This window comes from Furipterus horrens, unplaced genomic scaffold (genome assembly GCF_987537825.1).
Source record: "Furipterus horrens unplaced genomic scaffold, mFurHor1.1.pri manual_scaffold_13, whole genome shotgun sequence".
Taxonomy (NCBI): Eukaryota; Metazoa; Chordata; class Mammalia; order Chiroptera; family Furipteridae; genus Furipterus; species Furipterus horrens.
The window spans coordinates 45,441,998-45,449,872 of NW_028327183.1; the positions used below are offsets into that span (position 1 = coordinate 45,441,998).

The following is a 7,875-nucleotide window of genomic DNA, read 5'->3' on the forward strand; positions in this document are numbered from 1 at the left end:
AGCTTTGCACAGTTGGCAGTATTGTAGCCAATGAGGTTTATCGGAGATGCGATTATTGCTAATTGAAAAACCGAGTTGATGCATACGTGTGATGAAAACAAGGACTGATACCTCGTAAGCGTCCAAAACCTGTTAGGCTTTATTCATATTATTTGCCTGGCTAATATTATGTCAACTGTTCTTCAGTCTCCATCTGGGAGGTGGAGTTCTTGTGATCCTGTATCTCTCTCTCTTAAAAAAGAAAATGTTAGAGAGCGGGGAAGGGAGGGAGAGAGGGTGAGAAATGATTGGTTGCCTCTTGCATGCCCTGCTCTAACCAGGGACCTGGCCCCCAACCCAGGAATGTGCCCCAACTGTGAATCGAACCGGTGACCTTTGGGTTTGAGGGATGACAAGCAGGCCACTGAGCCACAGCAGTTGGGGCGAGCCTGTATCTCTTGAACCCCCACTTTCTTCTCTTTCCTCTCAGCTCCTGGAAATCTGACCCCAGTCTCTCCCTTGTTCAAACCAGGCCCGTGGCCTTCCGGTACCCTCAGGACAAACTCCCAGCTTATTGTCTTGCCCTATAAGGCGCTGTGCGTGCCGCCTGGCCCCTGGCCTGTGAACTGAATTATTACTGAATAAATGGGTGGGTGGGTGGGTGGATGGAGGGAACGATAGGCAGAGTAGCTCATCCCTTGTTGCTCGGCCTGCTTCTGAGACTCTTCCAGCCGCACTTCTCAGAGACTGCCTCCTCCCCACCCCCACTGCGTCTTCTAATCTTGCTTTTCTTAAAACCCCCGCCAGCGCGGCTTCCAGCACTTCCCGACTCGCCCGGGCTGGGCAGGGCGGCTCTCTGCTGGCCCCTGGTGGCCGTGTACAGTGACACCGCATTCTCGGCCTCCGGGCCGGGCGCTCTGAGCGCCTAGGAGTCGGGTGCCGGCAGGAGCTTGGGGAGCACAGCTTCAGCCCCCATGGGTTTCACAGAGGATGGGGGAGACAGACGGTAAGCAGATACACTACTGTGTAAACCCAACCTCCTCTCTCTCACAGCCACGTGCAATCCTGAGAAGAATCTGTCTCCTTGACCTTGTGGTCCCCAAACTCCTACCTCCTCTCTCCACATTTCCTGTCTGAGCTCTGGTCTCGTCCACCCTCACCACCTTCCGGATTCCAGGCTCAGTCTCACCCAGCTCTCCTTTTGCCTCCGGCTACGATCCGGCCCGGCACTGTCGCTGATTCTGTTTTTATCTACAATTTTGATATGTTTTCTTAACCTTGATTTTTGAAAACGTTGCATTGAAATATTTTTACCTTGACCACTGAGTTGTTTTATGTCCCCTTTAAGTTCTGTTACGGAGCCGAGTGCCTCGCCTCACCCTGGTCCCTGTTTTGCTGCGTTATGTCCCCTTCTGGGAGGTCTCCCAGGCCAGCCTGAATAGCGCCCCTGCTCCCACAAAGCCACATCCTCCCTAACTCCTTATCTGTGCCTGACATCACATCATTTCTTTGCCTGTTTACTGTCTTTTCCACTAGATGAGAACCCCTGGCTGTGTCCCCAGGTGCCTGGCCCAGAGAAATGCTCAGGGAACATGTGTTAAGTGGGCTAATTCAACCTGAATGAGTAACAAACTGAGAAAATGCTCTTGTAAGAGAACATTTTTTCTTGGAAAGTGAAGGAGTCCAGCTTGGTCTGCGGTTAGGCAGGGCTTCCCTGGGAAAGTCTGTGGAGCTGAAATCTAAGGGTTAAGGAGGGAGGCAGCAAGGAGGGCTGGACAGGGAACAGCATGTGCAAAGGGCCTGAGGTGAGTAGGCCCTTGGGGAGTCAGAGGCAGGGGGTCAGGTAAGTCTCCCTGGGAGGTCAGCAGTTCTGAGGGCTCCGGGAGCCCTGGAAGGTGACAAGGGAGAGGTGGCACAGCCAATTCTGTTTGGAAGAGTTCCCTCTGGCTGCCACAAGGAGATAAAAGGGAGGGGTGAGACCACAGGCTGGGAGCCAGTGAGGAGGCCCCGGAGGCTGGGGCAGATTTTCAGGTGCGATTCAGTCAGGATGGTGGTGGGAATGAGGAGGGAGGGGGTGGGGCCTCCAGTGTCTTTGGCTTGTGGGGGACGGACAGGTCTGGAGAAAGGGGTCAGGAGTTAGGCTGGGGATATCACACAGGAGTCACCAGGTGGAGCAGCACCAGTACATACATATGAGGGTGGTGCTTGGAGGTCCGGCTAGAGTCACGTGGGAGAGGTCAGCTTACGGGTGATGGCTCAGGTCAAGGTTAAGGTTGAGAGCATGGTGATCTACACACTGAGGACCTACCAGCTTCAAGGCACTTTGTTGGGCACCCTGGGAGATCACATGGGGGAGCCACAGGTGCTGCCCCAATCCCCCAAATTCTGGACTTGGGTGGTTGGTGGCTGAGAGGTACAAGTACACAAACCCACTCGACTTGAACATCAGGAACAAGAGGAAAACAGGTTTATGTCGGCACACATAATGAGTGCCAGCTGTGTATTGTGGCAATTTTTTTCAAAAAGAACACATTGAGTCAGTATGTGGGAAGGCCAGAGAAGAACTAGGGGAGACAGGCTTTGAAGGACAGATGAGGAGCGGATGGGCGGAGCTGAGGCTGGAGGGAAGCTCGGACAGAAGGAACGCCAGGCAGGGAACACCACCACCAATGGTCTGGAAGGCGGAGGCAACCAAGTGCACTCGGAGAACGAGGACCATTTTGACTGATGCTGGGGGTCTGACGGATGAGTGGAAGGAGGTCGGCTGGATTCAGAGTGAGGGGTCCCGGCATGGACACCCACAGAGCGCAGCTGCCCGGAGACACATGTACGGTCTGAGCTCCATGGGAGTGTTGTGACCAACGAGCTGTGCCTGCTGCAGGCACAGGTGGGGAGATGGGTACTGCCAAGGTTTTCCTTCTGGAACAACTGTGGGGCATGAAGATGGACTGGAAGGGGCAAGAGTGAGGGCAAGGAGGCTGTTCAGGTGGGGGGTGTCCATCAGAGTCCACGTGAGCTGGGATTAGGGCCTGTGCCCGAATGGAGGCCCTGGGTGTAGGGTGGCTGCAGGCGGATGTATGGAGCCCAGAAAGGAGTCAGGAGGAGCAGGGACAGAGCAGACGGAGCTTGGGTGATGGAAGCTTCTTTGAGAGGCTTGGTCCTGAATGAGGGTGGTAACAGCGGAACTCTCCTTTCCTGTCTCCCCGGCCTGCAGGGTCCCTGGGGCCATAGGGGTCTGTGGGTGGGGCTTTGGATAATCACCTGAAAGAAACCAGGAGTAACAGGTGGGTTTGGGGGGACACAGGCCACTCCACTGGAGAGGAGGGCAGGAAAGCTGGGGACAGGAGAGAGGCCACCAGGGAGGTGGCGAGGGTCAGAATGCTTTCTCCTGCCCTGTGGCCAGAGAGCTGGCTACTCCTGCTCCAGGGGCCTTGAACACTGCTTCTGGGGCCGGGCCGTGTCCCCACTGGCCCGAGGTGGCAGGAGCCCGGCCCGCGGGCAGGGGGCGTGGTCGGGGCCCAGGCAGGATGGGCCACCTTCACTTCTCTCAGGTTTGGTTTTTTACAAGACTGATTTATTAACTATGATACATATCACATAAGGCCTTTTCAGTTTTTTACACCATTCCCATTGAGACAAGTACAATACTTTGTAGCAAATACATGATTTTAAAAAACAAAACCAAACAAAAACACCTCAGTCAGAGAGATGCCTCAGCCTCAGTTGCCGGCTGACCATGCACTAGTCAGGGTGGAGCCTCAAAATACCCATGTGTCCAAAAAAGGGAAAAAAAGGAAGGAAAGAAAGAAAAGAGTCTGGAAATTAAGCAAACATTCCTAACACCAACTAGAGGATGTCTTGGTTAAAGCCCCTAAAATACAAAGAAATAACTGTTATACTTTCTTTACATACAGTTCTCCACTTTGCTGCAAAACAGAATTTTGGGCACATGGCCAGACTACTAACACATTTCAATACCATTAATGTCTTTGTTTTTCTCAGGAAACTCAAAATATTTGTTAATTCAACATATATAAAGATCATTTAACATGTGAAAATACAAGTACCAGAAAAATAAGCTGGCAGCAGCACTATTGCAAATTTTCAAACAAGTTTTATTCCCATACAATTCAGAGACATTTCTTTTTTGAAAATGTACACAGGGAACATGATTTTTTTGAATGCAAACAATAACTTACGTGCCCTGCCTCGACTACATTGAGGGTAACATCACCGCTGTTTGAGCGAGGGCGGCAGGGGGAACGTGGAGCGGTCCCCCCTGACCTCCGGAGGAGCCGGCGGGCCGGCAAAGGTGGCTTCCAGAGGAGAGAAGAATCCTTCCCGGCTAAGACAGCGATGCAGGCACAGCCCGGGGGAGGCCCAGGACCTTGGGAGATGCGTGGCTGCTCCCCTCACACCAGCCCCTCCCTGGTGCCATCCCCGGCACAGTCCCAGATGTGACTTAGGTTTCTGGCACACGACTCAGTCTGTCCTTTCACCTAAGAGAAAATAGCGGCTTGAACCTGCCAAGCAACGGGAGGGCAACTGTCTGAGGTGTGCTGCAACTGACCGCCCCAGGAGGTACGTCAGAGGCTTTGCCCGCGTGCCCATCATTGCACACGAGAGTTGTGGCACCGATGCTTCCTTGGCCGCTGCCTACTGCTTTCTCTAGGGTACTCCCTGGCCCCCCAAAGTAGTGTTCTCACAGGAAGACGGGCAGGGGCACGGATGGAGATGCCTTTAGATTACAAACGCTGTAGCTGGTTTCCAAGTCCCAGGGCTGAGGCTGGGACACCCGTGGCCTAGGGGAAGCTCTCCCTCCAGCCCCTGCTACCCTTGGAGCTGAAGCACAGGCAGAGGGGACAGGGCACTCTCCTGGGCCTGTTGGGTAGTGCGCTGCTCCTATGACATCGCCTCCTGCCCACCCCAGCAGACACACATTCCACTACAACAATCTCCCAGGAGCACGTGTCCTGCCCTGAGCAGGAAGTCCAAGGTGGCCATGGGGTGCTGAGCACACAAAAGCGGCACTGCATACTTCACTCGGCGCCCCGCCTCAAAATGTCGAGCGATGGAAGCCTGACATGATAGAAGGGTCATATCTGATGTGCAACACAGCCAAGAAGTCAGGGCAGATCCACGTGCCACGCTCCTAACCGTGGGCCACCCCCCTCCCTCCGGCAGCATCCCTGCCACACCTGGGATCAGTCTTCTGCTTACAACCAACGGCTGTCCATCCCCTGAATGGTGGCTACATGTCTGTGGACTTAAAAGAACACCAGCTGGGGGGGCTGGGAGAGAGCTGGGGACATGGAGCAAGTCCCATTCCCTGGCTGACCCCTTTGGCCAAGGCGAATTCCTGCCGGCCCCTCCCTCAGCTCCGAACTGTGGCGTGCAGTCCATTCAAGGCAGTGTCCCAGCACACACCCTGGCTCTCCCTGTGGGGCCCATCCGAGTGCCCACTCGGTCCGAATGCAGACCTCTGACTGGCAGCTGAAGCCCAGGGCCCAGGACTGCTGCTAGCGGCAGTGCCAACTCAGAACCACCAAGAGATGTCCTCTAGCCCGAGTCAGCCTGGAAAAGCAGAAAGAGAAGCTAAAAGGTTAACAGAGCAGACACAAAGGGGACCTCCAGTGCTCCCGGCCCACTGTGGTTCTGATGAGGCAAGAGCCACCAGTCCCTGCCTGCACCGCCTCAGAGCCCTGGCGGGACACAAGGGGTGTGAGGGGACCCTGCGGCTGCTCCAGACGGCCGCCAGGGGGCGCCGTGCGGCCAGAGGCGGTCTCCGCAGGGGTGAGGGCAAGCAGCACAGCTGCCCCCCAACACTTGCACGTCTGCGCAGCCTCGGGGATGGGGCGTCGGCCTGGGAAGGGAGGAGCATTGAGGGCTTGTGAGTTCCTGGTTCAGGGCCCAGGTTGTGGGTGGCGGGGTGGGGGAGGGGTGTGTCAGCACAGAGGTGGCAGTGCACACTGGGCAACGGGAGGGAACCAAGCCACACTTGTTAGCTCACACCAGGGACAGGGGCTCCATGCCACCCTCACGGTTTCCCTGTAGTGGCAGGCACCCCTGAAGGGCTGACTGGGAGTAGGTGAGCATGACCTAGAAAAAGGGAGAAATGAATTTAATGGAGCAACTTCCGTACTTGCCTGGGGGTCTGCCGACCTGGGTCAGAACGCACACACATCACCCTCCAGCCTATCCCAAGCTGAAGCGTCCTCCCCAGAAGAGGAGACATTCAGCGCCCAGCGTTCACGTGAAGCAGTCATGTACCTTGGGTTTGCTTTTTGACTTGTGTTCCTAAAGAGGGGGTGAAAACTCGCAGGATAGTTTAGTTTTTCCAAGCACCTTATTTTGCCATACAAGAACTAAAAACTGTAAGTATCCAGCTTATCCAGAGGAAGAAGTCGGTGAGCAAGGGGTTCATTCTGAGGCACCTCTTAATTTTGTCAGGCCACCCAGCCGAGGTGACCTTGGGCATCGGCCACATACCACAGGTGCTGCTTAAAGTGCAAAGAGGCCCGGAGGACTGGGTGGCACGCGGGGCCCTCTACCCCACACCCCGGGTACCTTAGTGTTGGGCTTCTCCACTGCTGAGGCCACGGCTGGGCCACACAGAGTGGGGGACAGCCGTCTCTGTAGCAGCCTTGGCGAGGTTGCTGTGTTTGTGGGGCAGAGGTGGGTGTGAGAGGACCTCCCCAGGGCCAGTGACCAGGAAGCTGAGGGGACGGGGAGGCCAGGGGAGGGGTGGAGGTGATGGTGTGACAGGCAGGCACAGCGCTTTCCTCGGGGGCGGCAGAGCGTCCTGCCCTGCCCACTTTCCCGCAAACTGCACTGCCCACACGGCATTTCATGGCCCAGGATGACGATTCCACTTCAACACCAAACACACTAAACCAAACCCCAAGTGCACCCCCAGCACCCTTAGCTGTCCACCCCCCACGCACGCGCACAAACACACGCAAAGTAGTGTTTCCATAGCACTGTAGTGTGTTCAGGGCAGACCACGTTCTGTGCGGGTCTGCTGGTCTCCCCAGCTCTGCCCACCAAGGACTCAAACTGTCTTCTTGGGGAAAAGAGGTCTGGTGACAGAACGTCAGTGGGACCCCGACAGGACCTCAGGCAACCAGCCCGGGGCCTCGCAAGAGAAGGGCCACATTCCGCCTGTTTGCCTCTCATGAGAGGTGGGAGGAGAGCTGAATCTTGAGGTCTGCGTTTTTCTTCCGGCAGTTTCTTCCTTTTTCTTTTTCAACGTTATTAGATGGGTTTTCCATTTTTCTTCCAGTGTTCCTCTGCTGCAAAGGGAACGCACCCCGAGCCCGGGAAGGGGGGGCGTGGGAGCGCTGGGCGGTGGCTGCACTCCCGCCTGGTGCGGGCGCAGAGCTCGCTCCCTCTGTCCGGGCCAGCACTGTACCTCGGGGCGGCAGAGCCCCGGCCCACACGCTCGATGGGCCACACCCTCCACTGGAGTGGGGGTGCAGATAGGGAAGGTGGGAAGAGATGGCTGGGGGGTGTTCTTAGGGGCCGCCAGGCCTGCCCTGGGCGGCCTGCAGCTCGGAACCTCCTCCTTCCCCTGGCAAAGGCCGGGGCTCTGTCCAAGCAATGGGTGACGCCCCGAAGCCAGTGTGCACGGCAGGCGGTCTGGGGAGCAGTGAGCGTGCGGACGGCCACTGGGGCCGCTGCCTGGCCAGTTCAGTCCTCAACGGGGTCCACGTCAAAGGGCAGAGCCCCTTGGCCACTGCCTGCAGCCAGCCCCAGGTCCGAGTGCCGGGCTCAGGGCACCTGATGGCCCAACCTATGGTGGGCTGTTGGCTGGTGCTACCGTTGAGGTCTTGAGAAGGTGACAGGGGAGAGGGGACACCCTCCCCACCCCTGCCCCAGTGGACCTGGTTGTGTCCA

At 56.6% G+C, this 7,875-nt stretch overlaps 1 pseudogene; it reads left to right on the plus strand.

Annotated features, from left to right (window-relative positions):
• On the plus strand, positions 1-71 carry LOC149994936 (U4 spliceosomal RNA; annotated as a pseudogene).
• Positions 72-7,875: the final 7,804 nt, after the last annotated feature.